The sequence below is a fragment of the Protopterus annectens genome, chromosome 5.part0 (assembly GCF_019279795.1).
Source record: "Protopterus annectens isolate FY-2018-M chromosome 5.part0, PAN1.0, whole genome shotgun sequence".
Taxonomy (NCBI): Eukaryota; Metazoa; Chordata; order Ceratodontiformes; family Protopteridae; genus Protopterus; species Protopterus annectens.
Window position 1 is genome coordinate 82744808 of NC_056735.1, and position 16755 is coordinate 82761562.

Consider the following 16755-nt stretch of genomic DNA (forward strand, 5'->3'; position numbering starts at 1 on the left):
GGAAAGGAAAAAACATGGACCTAAACCTTCAACAATAGATACATGAAACACAGTGAAAGGACAGGTTTTAACATGGACCTAAACCTTCAACAATAGATACATGAAACACAGTGAAAGGACAGGTTTTAACATGGACCTAAACCTTCAACAATAGATACATGAAACACAGTGAAAGGACAGGTTTTAACATGGACCTAAACCTTCAACAATAGATACATGAAACACAGTGAAAGGACAGGTTTTAACATGGACCTAAACCTTCAACAATAGATACATGAAACACAGTGAAAGGACAGGTTTTAACATGGACCTAAACCTTCAACAATAGATACATGAAACACAGTGAAAGGACAGGTTTTAACATGGACCTAAACCTTCAACAATAGATACATGAAACACAGTGAAAGGACAGGTTTTAACATGGACCTAAACCTTCAACAATAGATACATGAAACACAGTGAAAGGACAGGTTTTAACATGGACCTAAACCTTCAACAATAGATACATGAAACACAGTGAAAGGACAGGTTTTAACATGGACCTAAACCTTCAACAATAGATACATGAAACACAGTGAAAGGACAGGTTTTAACATGGACCTAAACCTTCAACAATAGATACATGAAACACAGTGAAAGGACAGGTTTTAACATGGACCTAAACCTTCAACAATAGATACATGAAACACAGTGAAAGGACAGGTTTTAACATGGACCTAAACCTTCAACAATAGATACATGAAACACAGTGAAAGGACAGGTTTTAACATGGACCTAAACCTTCAACAATAGATACATGAAACACAGTGAAAGGACAGGTTTTAACATGGACCTAAACCTTCAACAATAGATACATGAAACACAGTGAAAGGACAGGTTTTAACATGGACCTAAACCTTCAACAATAGATACATGAAACACAGTGAAAGGACAGGTTTTAACATGGACCTAAACCTTCAACAATAGATACATGAAACACAGTGAAAGGACAGGTTTTAACATGGACCTAAACCTTCAACAATAGATACATGAAACACAGTGAAAGGACAGGTTTTAACATGGACCTAAACCTTCAACAATAGATACATGAAACACAGTGAAAGGACAGGTTTTAACATGGACCTAAACCTTCAACAATAGATACATGAAACACAGTGAAAGGACAGGTTTTAACATGGACCTAAACCTTCAACAATAGATACATGAAACACAGTGAAAGGACAGGTTTTAACATGGACCTAAACCTTCAACAATAGATACATGAAACACAGTGAAAGGACAGGTTTTAACATGGACCTAAACCTTCAACAATAGATACATGAAACACAGTGAAAGGACAGGTTTTAACATGGACCTAAACCTTCAACAATAGATACATGAAACACAGTGAAAGGACAGGTTTTAACATGGACCTAAACCTTCAACAATAGATACATGAAACACAGTGAAAGGACAGGTTTTAACATGGACCTAAACCTTCAACAATAGATACATGAAACACAGTGAAAGGACAGGTTTTAACATGGACCTAAACCTTCAACAATAGATACATGAAACACAGTGAAAGGACAGGTTTTAACATGGACCTAAACCTTCAACAATAGATACATGAAACACAGTGAAAGGACAGGTTTTAACATGGACCTAAACCTTCAACAATAGATACATGAAACACAGTGAAAGGACAGGTTTTAACATCGACCTAAACCTTCAACAATAGATACATGAAACACAGTGAAAGGACAGGTTTTAACATGGACCTAAACCTTCAACAATAGATACATGAAACACAGTGAAAGGACAGGTTTTAACATGGACCTAAACCTTCAACAATAGATACATGAAACACAGTGAAAGGACAGGTTTTAACATGGACCTAAACCTTCAACAATAGATAAATGAAACACAGTGAAAGGTCAGGTTTTAACATGGACCTAAACCTTCAATGATAGATACATGAAACACAGTGAAAGGACAGGTTTAAATCCATCACGTCTCTCCAGATGACAAGCAGTTTGACTCACTATTTTCCTTTAAGCCTAACATGTATGACTGGATAGGTATTCAAAAATGTACACCTTTATTGACCAGTATCATCCTTTTGGAGAAAGGAGTTAAGGCCTGCTGGGAGAGTACTGGCAAGGCAAACTGACTTAGGACTCAGTGCCATCGGAATATCCACAAATCTATGAATCCATTGCAAGACAAATGAATGCCTCCTCACTAGGTTGGATAAAGAGAGGGTTACAGTCAGTTGCCTGTCACGGTCAGGGTTCACCAGATCATGCAGGAACTCAAGTCACTCAACCAGAAATATCAGTATGACTCAGTCATAGTCCATCTGTGTGTGAATGAACTTGAGACATACATCTCTGGACTATATGAAGAGAGTCATGATGGACCTCTCTGAATGCATGTTGCAGGTGGGTATGAGCTTCACATTGAGCAACATTCTACCCTCACCAAGAATGATGCCACAATACAAACATAAAATGATGGACTTCAATAATTGGCTTAACTACTGATATCATTCCAAGGGGATCTAGTATTTGTCCGCCTGAAACAACACGTTTGGCAGACCACACTGCTTTGCTCGTGATAGTCTGCACCTGTCCCAGCTAGGCTTTCAAATACTGGCCAAGGCATTAGCCACCCCCATAGTGTATTTTTAGTCAGTGCCAAACCAACTGACCTACCAACACAAATTCTTCTGATGCTAAGCTGAAGTACTACTGCTTAATGCTAAGAGTCTTAACAAGAAACTACACTCACTGGAAGCTTTCATTGCACTAGAGAATGCTGATGTCTGAACAGTTACAGACATGTGGTTCAACTCTGTGAAAAGCACCCTAGCAGTGCAAGAATGCAATGCCTATCACACATTCAGACCACCCTCTGAAATGGAAAAAATGAAAGGAGGATGTGTTTCCATTTACATAAAAAAAACAATCACACCTCAAGATTGGTCAAGCAGGATGACTCGCTACAGCTACTCCATGTCCAGCTGACCCATCTGACCATAGGCAAAATCCCCCACCATATCTTCGCTAGCTACAGGTCCCCAACTATTAACAGAGAGAACCACTCCACATACCTGAAGTTACTAGAATCATTTACCATTCAGCCCAACACACTACTCATGGGTGATTTTAACTACCCCTCCTTAAAGTGGAAAACATAGATGACCACTAACATACAGGTTCAGAGGTTTCTGGACTTTGTCAATGCACATGATCTGGAAAAGCTGGTCTGCACTCCCACTAGGGGCTCAAACATCCTTGACATAATAGTCACAAACATGGGAGAACATTTCATTCCTCCAAGGGTAATGTTTTTACTGGTAAGATTATATCATAAATCTCTCTCCTTTGAAATAATTGTAATGGTAGAATCCCCATCAAACCCTAAAACTCTACAGAATTTTTTCCAAGGCAAATTACCTTCTATTAAGTGATAACACAGGTAATTTTAAAGCTTCCCTAATCCCCAAAAAATGGAGGCCTATGCAGAAGTATACATGAATGCCCTGTAAAACCACTTAAACAACTGCATAGAAACATCAGTACCTGGCCAAACAAAACCCAGGTCTAGCCAGAAAAACAAGTCACCCTTGTGGACCCTTGGCATAAATACACTATACAACAGAAGGAAGAAAATCTTGTCTAGATATAAGAGGTGGGAGCACAGCAGAGAAAAAATTCCTAATTAGTCTCAACGGCAAATCAGGGAACTAGTCAAGTTTTCAAAAGCTAAATATGAGACTAAAATAGCATCTCAAGCAAAAGATAACCACAAATCATTTTTAGCTATGTCTGAAATCTTAAGGGAAACACTAACCAATGTGCTGAGTTGGCTGTAGATGGCACTACCTATCCTCTGCCAGAAGAAATTGCAAACTTGCTGGCGGATAAATTCAGCTCAGATTTCAGCACTCATCACTTCTTTTCACTCCCCATGACATACCCCAATACCCCCTATCATTCCTTTGCCTGTTATCACATAAGAACAGGTCGTCACTGAACTCTCCAAAGCTAGAAGCATATGAAATCCCAGAGTGCCTATTAAATAGCTTGAAACATGCCCTAGGAAACCCACTTAGATATCTATTTAACCACAGTGTCCAGACAGGCTTTGTCCCAGTAGAGTACAGGACAGCAACAGTCATCCCTCTGCACAAGGGGGGACCATTGACAAACCCAGGAAACTACTACCCCTTAACTCTGACTAGCCTCCTTTGTAGGGCTATGGAAAAGATAATCATGGACCTGATTTACAACAACATACTGTAGGAAATCTCCAGACTCTACAGCCAACCCAGTTTATCTTCATCAAGGGCAGGTCCTGCCTGCTCAATCTGCTGGACTTCTTTGAGAAAGTCATCAAGGCCATGGATGAGGGTCAGATAGTGCATGCCACCATCTACCTTGACCTGACCAAGGCATTTGACACAATACCCCACTCAGAGTTTATAGATAAACTCACAAAATTGGGGATAAACCTCTACATCACTAGATGGATAGCCAAATGGCTCACAGATAGGATGTGTTACTAGAAGGGAGAATTGACATCCAGCCAGAGGCCATTCACCAGTAGAGTACCACAGGGCTCAGTGCTGGTCCCCCTTTTGATTGGGATCTACTTCTCAGATGTCAAGGCAAATGTAGATAGGCTTTGGCCGACTAAGTTTGCCGATGACTGCTAGTTGGGGGCAATCACTGACTACCTAACAATGTTGATATCTTGCAGAACAGACAGATGCAGACTAATGATCAGTGTCAGAGCTGTGGCCACACACTAAATGTGAAGTAATGCATAATAATACCCTTTGGGAAATCAAATACCCCTTCAAATTACAACACAGATAGCACAGCACCCTACTAAGAGCGGACCCAGTGCTGAGAGACCTGGGTACTCAGATAGATAATAATCTGAACTCTGACAACCATGTGTCCAAGGTGGTGAGGAAATCCTTCTATGAGGCTCAGCTTATAAGTAAGGGCATGTCATCTAGATCTAAGAATGTCATAGTACCACTGTACTCAGCCCTCATTAGACCAATAATCAAGTACAATGCACCCTTTGGCATGTAGCTTGCCAGGTACTTGCAACAATTGGAGTATCCTCAGAGGCAAAAAAAATGCAGGGTAGAACCAACATGTCATATGCAGACTGATTAAAAGTCTTATCACTGTATTCAGTTTCCTACCAAATACTGAGGGGTGAACTAAGCCTGACCTACAAGGCAGTCTCTGACCCAGCCCTAATGAAAATGTTGCATATTCACAAAACTAACTGCACAAGAGTTACCCGCTTCAAGGATCAAGGAGAGACAGATATATCCCAGAGACTGCCCCTCCTCTGGAATAGGCTTCCTTTTCATGTGAAGCAGAGTCCTTCCCTGACCATCTTCAAGTGCAATTTTGGCCAGTGGATGGGAAATCACAAATTCACTCCTGGGGTGGCACCGATGCCCCTTATGGATAGAGGCAGTCTGTCAAAATTGTCAAAAACGCACTTGCCGATCCTTGTTATCTTTCCTCTAAGGTTAGAAAATTGGGTAAAATCTTGGGGTAAAACTGGCTAGGCATGTAAGAGCCCTTGAGCCATTAGTGTAGTAATCTGCTATGAACTTACGAAACTTTAATGTGTCCATCATCTGTCATTCTCTTCAGTCGTACAGTGATGTATCCATGGCCAATCATTCTCTTCATTCATGCAGTGATGTGTTCGTGGTCAATCATTCTCGTCAGTCATGCACTGATGTGTGTTCCACTTAGTCTGCTAGACATTACTAATCTATTGATTTCCTACTGTCACATGATGGATTAATGCCAGGCCTGTTCCCACACCTAAATCATTACAATTCATAAGGAGTTAGTCCCCTGCCTGATGAGCATCACCAAAAGTCTTCACCCTCCATCAGCTCCTTTTGAATTTGTGGACCATATCCTGTGGTGGACCTGTATAGCATTATGTTGCATATCATGTGGTGGACCTCTATAGTGTTATGTCCCATATCCTGAGGTGAACCGGGGTAGTGTTATGTCCCATATCCTGTAGTGGACCTCTACAGCATTATGTCCCATATCCTGTGGTGGACCTGTATAGTCTTATGTCCCATATCCTGTGGTGGCCCTGTATAGCATTATGTCCCTTATCCTGTAGTGGACCTGTATAGTGTTATGTCCCATATCCTGTAGTGAACTTGGATAGTGTTATGTCCGCTATCTTGTGGTGGACCTCTATAGCATTATGTCCCATATCATATGGTGGACCTGGATAGCATTATGTCCCATATCCTGTGGTGGACCTGTATAGTGTTATGTCCCATATTCTGTGGTGGACCTGTATAGTGTTATGTCCCATATCCTGTAGTGGACCTGTATAGTGTTATGTCCCATATCCTCTGGTGGACCTTTATAGCGTTATGTCCCATATCCTGTGGTGGACCTATATAGCGTTATGTCCTATACCCTGTGATGGACCTGTATAGCGTTATGTCCCATATCCTGTGGTGGACATGTATAGTGTTATGTCCCATATCCTGTGGTGGACCTTTATAGCGTTATGTCCCATATCCTGTGGTGGACCTATATAGTGTTATGTCCTATATCCTGTGACGGACCTGTATAGCATTATGTCACATATCCTGTGGTGAACATGTTTAGTAGTATGTCCCATATCCTGTGATGAACCTGTATAGCGTTATGACCCATATCATGTGGTGGACTTTGTAGTGTTATGTCCCATATCATATGGTGGACCTGGATAACGTTATGTTCCATGCCTTTTCCTTTTCAATGAGTATTATATTGACAATCCTCCTTTGCAAGAGTCCTTTAATAACAATCTCCAGCCTGCACAAGTCTGCCATGTCTGGTCCTGGTGCTCACTGTCTGCAGCACCTTTACCAAGGCGCTGCATTCCATGTCCACAGAGGGTCTGTAGTAGCATTTCATTCTCTGGGTTTGTGAACTTTTCTAGGTTTTTGCCTTCCTTGGGTTCCATGTCATTACCTGCTCACCTAAGAGGAGATCATATCATTCAGTCAGTGTATTTGGTATGCAGTGGCATGAACATGTTTATTTATTTTGTTTTACTCAAATGATTTTTATTTTGATGAAATAACACAATAATTTAATACATTCATAACATGTAATAACTATTAACAGTATTTACATTCAGCCTGACAAAAAGGATTCAGACAAAAACATCTGATAAATCCATCTGTAGGGTATCAATCAAATTCAAAATCTTCCTCTACGGACTATTAACCAATGACTTAGGAAAACTTCTTAACTCTTTAGTTCTTTTCTCCATTAGGATGCATTTCTTCGGTGATGATAGGAATTCCTCCATTGTGGGTGCTACATTAGAGTCCCATCTTCTAGTTGTACATTTTCTGGCTATTGCTAACATTGCCCACAACAAATAGAGGTAATCTCTTTTCATATTATTACTATTAACATCATTCAATAAAATTAAAGACTTTGTCAAAACAAATATATCAGTATAGATAGCTTGAAGAAATTTGTTAATCTCATTCCAATATGGTTTAATATTAGTACAGTTATAAAAATATGAGACCAGTCAGTATTAGTGGACAGATGACATCTCCAACATAACTTGCTGTTTGAAGGGTTCATTTTTGAGAGTTTCTCAAGTGTCAAAAAGGATCTGTGTAGAAATTTCCAATGAAAAATCCTCCAGAATTGTGAGTAAGAAGTTAGTTTAACTGAAAATAAAATGTTTGTTTTATCTTCCATTGATGATACTTGAAATCCTTTAGCTAGATATTGCCAGTAAGAATCATTAGGAGCTGTCTTATAGACAAAGTGTTATACAGATATGATAATTCATTCTTAGCACTGATATTATTATATAGAATTCCAAAAATACAGTTTATAATTCTTGGTACAGTTTTGAAGGATGAGTTATGTATTATTCTACACAGCTCCTTAGTGTATACTGTGACACTGAAGAACCAATTAGTCATTGGGGAATAGGCCATAGGTTGACAATATACTTTGTGTGTTCAAAGCTTGTTGGTTTTCAATACATTGCAACCAACAAAATAGGTCATTTGCAAGAACATGTTTATGACCATGGCCTCACCGCCATCCTATGGATCTCATTAACAGCTGTAGTTACTGCTATGCACAGCCTCAAAGACCCTGCCCCCATTTTGGTACTGCAGACATGTCTCTGTATATAGACCTGAAACCCCATCCCATTTGTACACATGCCTCTACATATAGCCCTAGAACTCTACCCCCATTTGTACACATGCCTCTACATATAGCCCTGAAACCCCATCCCATTTGTACACATGCCTCTACATATAGCCCTGAAACCCCATCCCATTTGTACACATGCCTCTACATATAGCCCTGTAACCTCACCACATTTCTCATAGGTTCATAGCTTCATAAGGGAATCCTAAGCTAACTGCCCTGAAGGGCCATTTTAAGCCTCATCAATACCCTGAGGTCAGAACTGAACTCTGTACATTGTGTCTGTGACATGAAGACTTCAACCATTGCACGAAACCATCAGATATGGAAATGTAATTCCATGTAATGTAATCCCCAAAGTATCATATGTTCCTGGCTTGATCCGCCACACAGGAAGTGCGTTAAGGCTTTTGGTGGCTTGTTGGACTGTTTTAGCACTTCTACCAGTGTACACAGGAAGAGACCAATATATGTTGTCAGTGTGATGGGAGTCCTAATGACCAATAAAAGAAGACAAACAAGGGCCTCTGTCTTTCTTTAAGTCACCACAAGGGTTATAGTTGCGACTACGGTACTTTAGCAGGTAGGATTCCTTCCTTAAGTCTGTAATGCTCCTCATTCACAGACCTTTATTTATATTCCTCTACATCTTAGTTGTAAAAGTTGCAAGCACTGTGATGCAAACTGGTACCGCTTTATATCATGCTAACAGGAGGTGATAAGTATATTGGTTTTGCAGATGAAGCCAGATAGTACCAATGTCTGTGAAGCACTGTGTGTATGGAATGCATGAGTGAGTGAGTGAGTGAGTGAGTGAGTGAGTGAGTGAGTGAGTGAGTGAGTGAGTGAGTGAGTGAGTTAGTTAGTTAGTTAGTTAGTTAGTTAGTTAGTTAGTTAGTTAGTTAGTTAGTTAGTTAGTTAGTTAGTTAGTTGGTTAGTTAGTTAGTTAGTTAGTTGGTTGGTTGGTTGGTTGGTTGGTTGGTTGGTTGGTTGGTTGGTTGGTTGGTTGGTTGGTTAGTTAGTTAGTTAGTTAGTTAGTTAGTTAGTTAGTTAGTTAGTTAGTTAGTTAGTTAGTTAGTTAGCGGGTAGATCACTGATCAGTTCTGATCCATTTCAGTCTCAGCCTAGGCCCCAGGGTCAGTAACTTGTGCTATCAATATACTTTTAAGTACAATGCTTGCTTTACATTTAGGAAGATACAGCAAGTTATATAAGCTTGGTATATCAAAGTCTGACGTGGGAGAATTAAAACTATGGAAACTGGTAGCACAGATAAGGTAAAGGAGAGATATTATTTGATTTAGGTTAGTTATGTTACCTATTGGGTTCTAGGAACATTTGGCTTGATGGAGTAGACAAGATTTTACCAATCCACAGAATTGTGTGTATGATGAAGTGTCTTTAAGTTCCGGTGGAAAGGACTCCCATAGTTTGGGACCAAGAATTGAGAATATACTGTCACCTGCATGAAGTTTGGAAAGTGGGAATTGTTTTAAAGGACAAGTATGATTCAGGTTTCTAAGGTTGTATGTGAGGGCTTGTCTTATTAACTTTGAGGTTAATGGCCCTTACATGAAAGTTCAAGTCTTCTGGAGAAAAGTGTTACTAACCCTGTATATCTAGGCCATACTGTTTCCAATTAAAAATTGTTTGTGAAAATTGAGAGAAAACACACTTTGGGACTTTCCTTCACTTTAATATATTATATTATTGATGAAAAGAATGTGAATTGACTGGAATTCATCCTTGGTTTGGCACCTATGTCTCTAATGGACACAGGCAACCTGTAAATGGTTCATCTCCCAGGCCCATGCTTACACTTATCAAGGGTATCAGTGCTTGTTAAAGATTTGGGATGCATGTCTAGGCTTAAAAAGGGCCTTGTGGTCATTAGCCTAGTAAACACCTATGAACTTATGAACCTATTTATTATTATAAAGACAATGCTCTGCTGAACATGTTTGTGCTTATTTATTTTACAGCGTTTTCTGTTCATTGGAAATTTGTTCAACTTATGCATTTTGATTGATTTTTTTGTTTCAGAAAATGCTTAGGAAACTAATGCTGTGTGTTGGCTTGTAGAGGCGTGACATTCTGCAGCTACTAGATGTCTAGATGTGAATGACTTCTTGGCATTAGTAAGGCAGAATTTCAACGTTAAACTACCACATGCAACACATGCTCAAAGAAAGTAAAGGAAGAACAGAAAATTAAATTATCTGAAGTAAATTGACATAAAGAAATATTTAGGCCCATACTACAGGTTTCATACACAGTGAAACCATTTCAGTGTAAGTCAAGGTGAAGACAGATTTGGTAGAGACATGAGAGCAGCACGCAATGTTATTTTAAGGTGAAGATACCCGATTCCAGCACTAGATTAGCACAAATGTGAAATCTTAATTTATTCCTTTAACTGTATCTTTGTAGTTTATCTTGTTCTGATTGTGTTCACAATCAGATCACTTAATAGGTTATTCCTTTTACATAATTTGTTATACAATATATATTTTATCTGTTATTAATGAATCATGCAACTTAGCATGCTTAATCTTTGCACTGTATTTATTGTTTGTAATCTGGATTTATTCTAGCCCACTTCATGACAATAAACAATATAGAAAGTTTTTAAAAAATCTGTCTTTGGCTGATTCCTTAGCTCAGTAACATAAGCATCTACAGTCAGGGCTAGTTGAAATGAAATAGTGAAAGATAACGAATAAGCTATACTCAGTCCTAAAAATGAATTCAGCAATTTAGCTAATGAAATAACATTAGCATATACTATTTAGATACACATTTTATTGTGTAATTCTGAAAACATTTCAGTACATCTGAGACTAAGAAGGAAAGAGCAGTTCCCGGCAGTTCCTCGCGGGCCTGAATTTTTGGAAACACATTTATAAGCTATTTACCAGAATATAGTGCCATTTCTCCTAAATAGTACAGTTTCTGGTTTTCAGTTCTGTATTAATTTTCAGTTAATTAGGTGTAGCGGATATTAATTCACTTTTACAGAGCATTAATTTATCTTTCTAGATTTCCAGTTCCTCCAAACTGCACAGTAAACAATTTAAAATAAGAAGCGTAATACAGAGAAGTCTGTTCATATCTATCATAATTTGGTTATATATATAAATAAATTACGCACACACTGGCACAAACCCCCTCACCGACACACATGCATACACACACAGTCTCACAAAGACACACAGACACACTCACAGTCACACAGCACACATACACAAATGCAGACACACACACTCTCTCTCACTCTCTCACACACACACACACACACACACACACACACACACACACAAGCAGTTAAAATGTAAAATGTATATTAAAACATTCTTCTTCGTCTTCTTCGTCTAGGTTTGCAATGAAAAAATAATTAAAGAATGATCATTTGGGGCAACAATTGATTATTCAATTTGCACGCACTCTAATTCTCAAGAAATTCCAGAGAAAAGGAAAATTATTTGAAACACTTTACAATCAGGTAGATAATGAAAAAAATCTGAGTTATTCTCTTGACTTGGATTTTTGTTCAAATAATTATCAGCTATTACAGTGATGTGAAGAATAGACTGCAGATTATGCAGTCAGACCAGAGCAGTAGGTGGTTGTTAAACATTTGCCACCATACAGCATAATATTTCAGGAAACAGAAGATTATGCAAATGCCATTCAGGTATAATTCCAAATATCTTATGATAATAATTCCAAATAATATATTATCCAAATAATTCAAAGACATGCGTCTGGAGCATTTCTCCCCGGGCATACACTGAAAATAGACTCTGTCCTAGTCGGACTTTCCTGGTTAACAAATGTTAAAATAAAAAATAAAATAAAATAAAATATTTATAAACTGTAACCTTCAGCTACCACTTTATCTGTGAAAAAAAGATCTTGCTTCCACACTGTGTGGAACTACTTACTCTGGAACGTGCCACGTTGCACTTGTGTATAACTTTTCATGAAATGAGTCACCCTCTTTGAGTTTGCTTATTCCTTTTATTTATGTCATTATTTGTGCCAGAAAACATCTCTTACATCTCTGTTGTTTCCTTATCAGAATATAAAAGAATTGGAAGTTAATAGGGCATGGAACAGAACAAGGAAAATGTACAACACAGTTAGACCCACAGGCAATTTAAACATAAATGCAAAGCAGCAACCTGCAGAGGAATTCTGAACATTGTTAATGCTTCAGACAAATACTCGCTAAGAAATGAATTAACCAGCTACTGATGATGCAGTATACAGATCATGCTTTAGAACAAATACTAGAAGATTGCCAGAGAAATTCAGGAAGTTGTGATTGCAGGAGCTGGTCTGTTGGCACAGCAGCAGGGCATCTGCCTGTGATGTTTACAGTAATATGGCAGATGCCAATGATGTTACTAATCTGAGATCAGCTAGTGAGCCAACAAGCTGGAAGGCTGGCTGGAGGGATGGGCTTGAGGGAACAGTCAGCTCACCCTCATCAGGGTGAGGTGGTGGGCTGTTTCACACTATCCTTCTCTGTAAAAGAAGAGTAGGCACATGTCTACATGGGGAGGGGGGGGGCAACAGATGCTAATGTGTCATGGATGGGAATGCCAGTGCATGCATACTTATGTTACTGTATACCAATCCATCAGGGGAAAATGAAGGGCATATAACAAAAACCCCTGCAGTCAGGACAGGATGACTCTGAGTGAAGGCAACTCATTCTCCTGTCATTCCCACTGAAGAATGCTAATTGCTGTACATTTACCCCAATAAACACAATTTGAAATCTGAGAAAACCAAGCTGTTAACCTTCTTATAATCTAATTATGGTCTAATATAATATTACTCCCTTCAAATATTGAATTCTAGTAGGCTGGTCTTAATCCAAATCAAAAACATCTCCCTGAACCACAAATGGACATTTAAATATAAAATGCAAAGCAATAAATCTAATTTACCTTTTCATAGCTTTTGCTCAATGTTTTATGAAGTGTTAACAGCTTACTTCCAGCTCTGGATTTGTATTTCAGAGGCCATTCCCACGTTTCTCTTCTTGAACTTCCAATTGTTTTATTTTAGGCTGATCTTTATAATACCACTGTGCATACACATAAAGGGATTTATTATTATCTCTTACCCTATTACTAATATTTAACTCATTCTTCCTTTCAGCTTTGCTTATCATTTGCCTAACTTTTCTACTATATGCTTTACAATCATTATTTTTTTCTGAAGGTGATTTATTAATTTTTCCAACATTTCATTTTTTCTTTAATAACCCTTCTTATTTCAATATGTATCCAGGGAGACCACCGTTTCTTGTGTGTGTGTGTGTGTGTGTGTGTGTGTGTGTGTGTGTGTACATATATATATATATATATATATATATATATATATATATATATATATATATATATATGTGTGTGTATGTATATATATATATATATATATATATATATATATATATATATATATATATATATATATATATATATATGTATATATAGATATATATATAGGGACACTGTTTTGAATTAATTGCCTTGTTTGCTTTTGGAAAATACATTCCACTTTTTTTTGTATATCCAAACCCTTGAATTCTTCATTCCATTTCCAATTATGTATTTCCTTTTTTAATACTACAATAATCTGCATTAAAAAAAATCTTTCCTTTAGTTTTGCAAAAAGTTTTATACAGTCAAAGACAATGAACTTTCATGTAATTGTCATATGATTCAACATCCCTAAAGTTTCTATAATTTCCATATCTGATATCACTATTCCTGGTAAACATAAAATTAAATCTAATATTCTTTTACTTATCATTGTTTTTTTTAACTTGCTAAGTAAGAGATAATTTAAAACTTCTATTAGTACTATGTCTTCCAACTTAATTAGAACCAGACATACTAGACCGGTTAATAGTGGGTCTCTTGTCAAAATATAGTCATTATTCTTGATTCACTTCCTAAATTTCTCTATCCATCCTTTTGTTTCATCCAAAGTCATGCAAAGGGGGTGTTATAAAAGCCAAATATTTGTATTTTTACCAGATTTACATTGATTTAAGTATCTCAAATTTTGAGCTATTGAATCCAAGAATGTCACTAAGATCATTTCTCACCTAAATAGAAACAATTCCTCCTTTCACTTCTAGTAAGTCTTTCAGCTTTTCCCGGTTAGGAGTTGCCAGAGTGGAACTCCAGTCCACTAATGATTGGTCAGCCCAATGCCCAACCTTCAAGCACGCACCTACCTGCATGTCTTTAGATGTCACTCAACCATGGGGAGGACATGCAGACTCCACACAGAAAGCGCTCCAGCCGAGAATCAAACAGGAGAACCTCTTGCTGTGAGGCCACAATGCTAACCACTGCACCACCGTGGAATATTGTAAAACACAAAATATCCCAAAAGTCCAAATTCATGACATTAAAACATTCATTGCTAATAAAGAAATATATTTATCTGACTTGCACAGTACTTTTAAAAATTAAATATGATTGGAAGGTGATTTACTTCTCTTACTAGAAGAATAAGCTTAACTTAAAATATAACCAAATCCAGAAAGCCTGCAGAAGGAATTGGAGTCCACTCCATTGGTGCCAAAATAAAACACAAGTTTAATATATATTTTTAGTAGTAAAAACAATAATACATACAAAGCACTTTTCGTCCCACCAATGGTGAGACTTCTTCAGGTAAAACTTTTAGCTGAAATAAAATACAATTACATACACTACACCTCCTACATATTATTCCATCATCCAATCAATGAAGGCTACCATATTACTCATCCAGCAATTACTGTTATTAGCACAGTTAACAGAAATGCCCATGTTTTAACCCTCACAAGTATTCCTTATGAGGAACCATTTGAACTCATGGCTACATATTCCCAAAAAGGTTACATACATTCTTACCAAAGTTCATGTGCCTTGACTTTTTCAATAGAATTTTGTCAGGATATGTATTTTTTTTATTGTTACCTGTCAGTTAGGGATGAGGATTAAGACTATGAGCTGCTAATGAGCTTCATCCTGTAGTTCTGGGTATGATTCCCTCATTTTCTATTACCAACTACTTGAATCTAAGCAAGCCACTGAGTCTGAAAAGGATCCATTTAGAGCAGTGGTTAGCAATAGTTAAATGCCAGTACATAAATAATATTTTAAGTTATTCACTTATCCGCTTCGGTGTTCAAATGTGCATATATATATATATATATATATATATATATATATATATATATATATATATATATACATGTTAATTGTTCAAGTCTGCTAACTACATGTAAGTAACTATTTATTTATATAAGGAGCTTTTGTCCCCGGGCCTCCACTGAAAATGTAGGAAATTACCTGGTAAACAAATGAAATATATATATATATATATATATATATATATATATATATATATATCATGACATATATATGCGCATATATATATATATATATATATATATATATATATATTAATTATATGACATATATATGCGCATATATATATATATATATATATATATATATATATATATATTATATGACATATATATGCGCATATATATATATATATATATATATATATATATATTATATGACATATATATATGTGTGTGTATGTGTGTGTGTGTGTGTGTGTGCATGCGCATATGTGTGTGCGCGCGCGCGTGTGTGTGTGTGTGTGTGTGTGTATGTGTGTGTGTGTACATATATATGTGTATGTGTGTGTGTGTGTGTGTGTGTGTGTGTGTGTGTGTGTGTGTGTGTGTGTATGTATATATATATATATATATATATATATATATATATATATATATATATATATATACATATATACATAGATACATATATTTATATAGCTGCCTTAAGTGTATTATTATTAATACATATTTGGTAAAAAGGTAAAGCTGTTTCATTTAATGTTCTAAGCACTTGTAAACTTTATTAACTGAATCAATGCTTTTCATGTTTACAACTTAAACCTGTTGACATGTGTACAAGATATGTGCCTCATATCTCTATAGGTCAAAACAGGATGTGGTACTCATTCAGTCATTTACTATTTAGGATTGTATAGAAATGATTAATGAACCTGAAGGCATAAAACTTGAAACAATTTACCCTCTGTTTATTGAGATAAGTCACTTTGCAGAAATGAACTATGCTTCTTTTCAGTTGAACAAATGAATGTGTCTTCCATCGTAGTTATGAGACAGAGTACTAGAAAATAAACCAAACCAACTTAATGTTTTCCCTTTACAAACATTGTACATTAGACATTTTATTTCATTATAACAGCTGTCTTTTACTCCAACATGACAATATTCACTTCATTCCTGCCTTCTCCTAATCCCCCCTCATCCTTGTGAACATTATTCTGCATGTATTGTTCCCACAATTTCCATTTATTTCTTTGTAAATGTTGTGCCCCTTTTCAAAAGGTCTCTCTTCCAATTATTTTATCTCTTTTACAATATTCAATACTTGAAATACAGTTAGCTTAGATTTTGATTTCC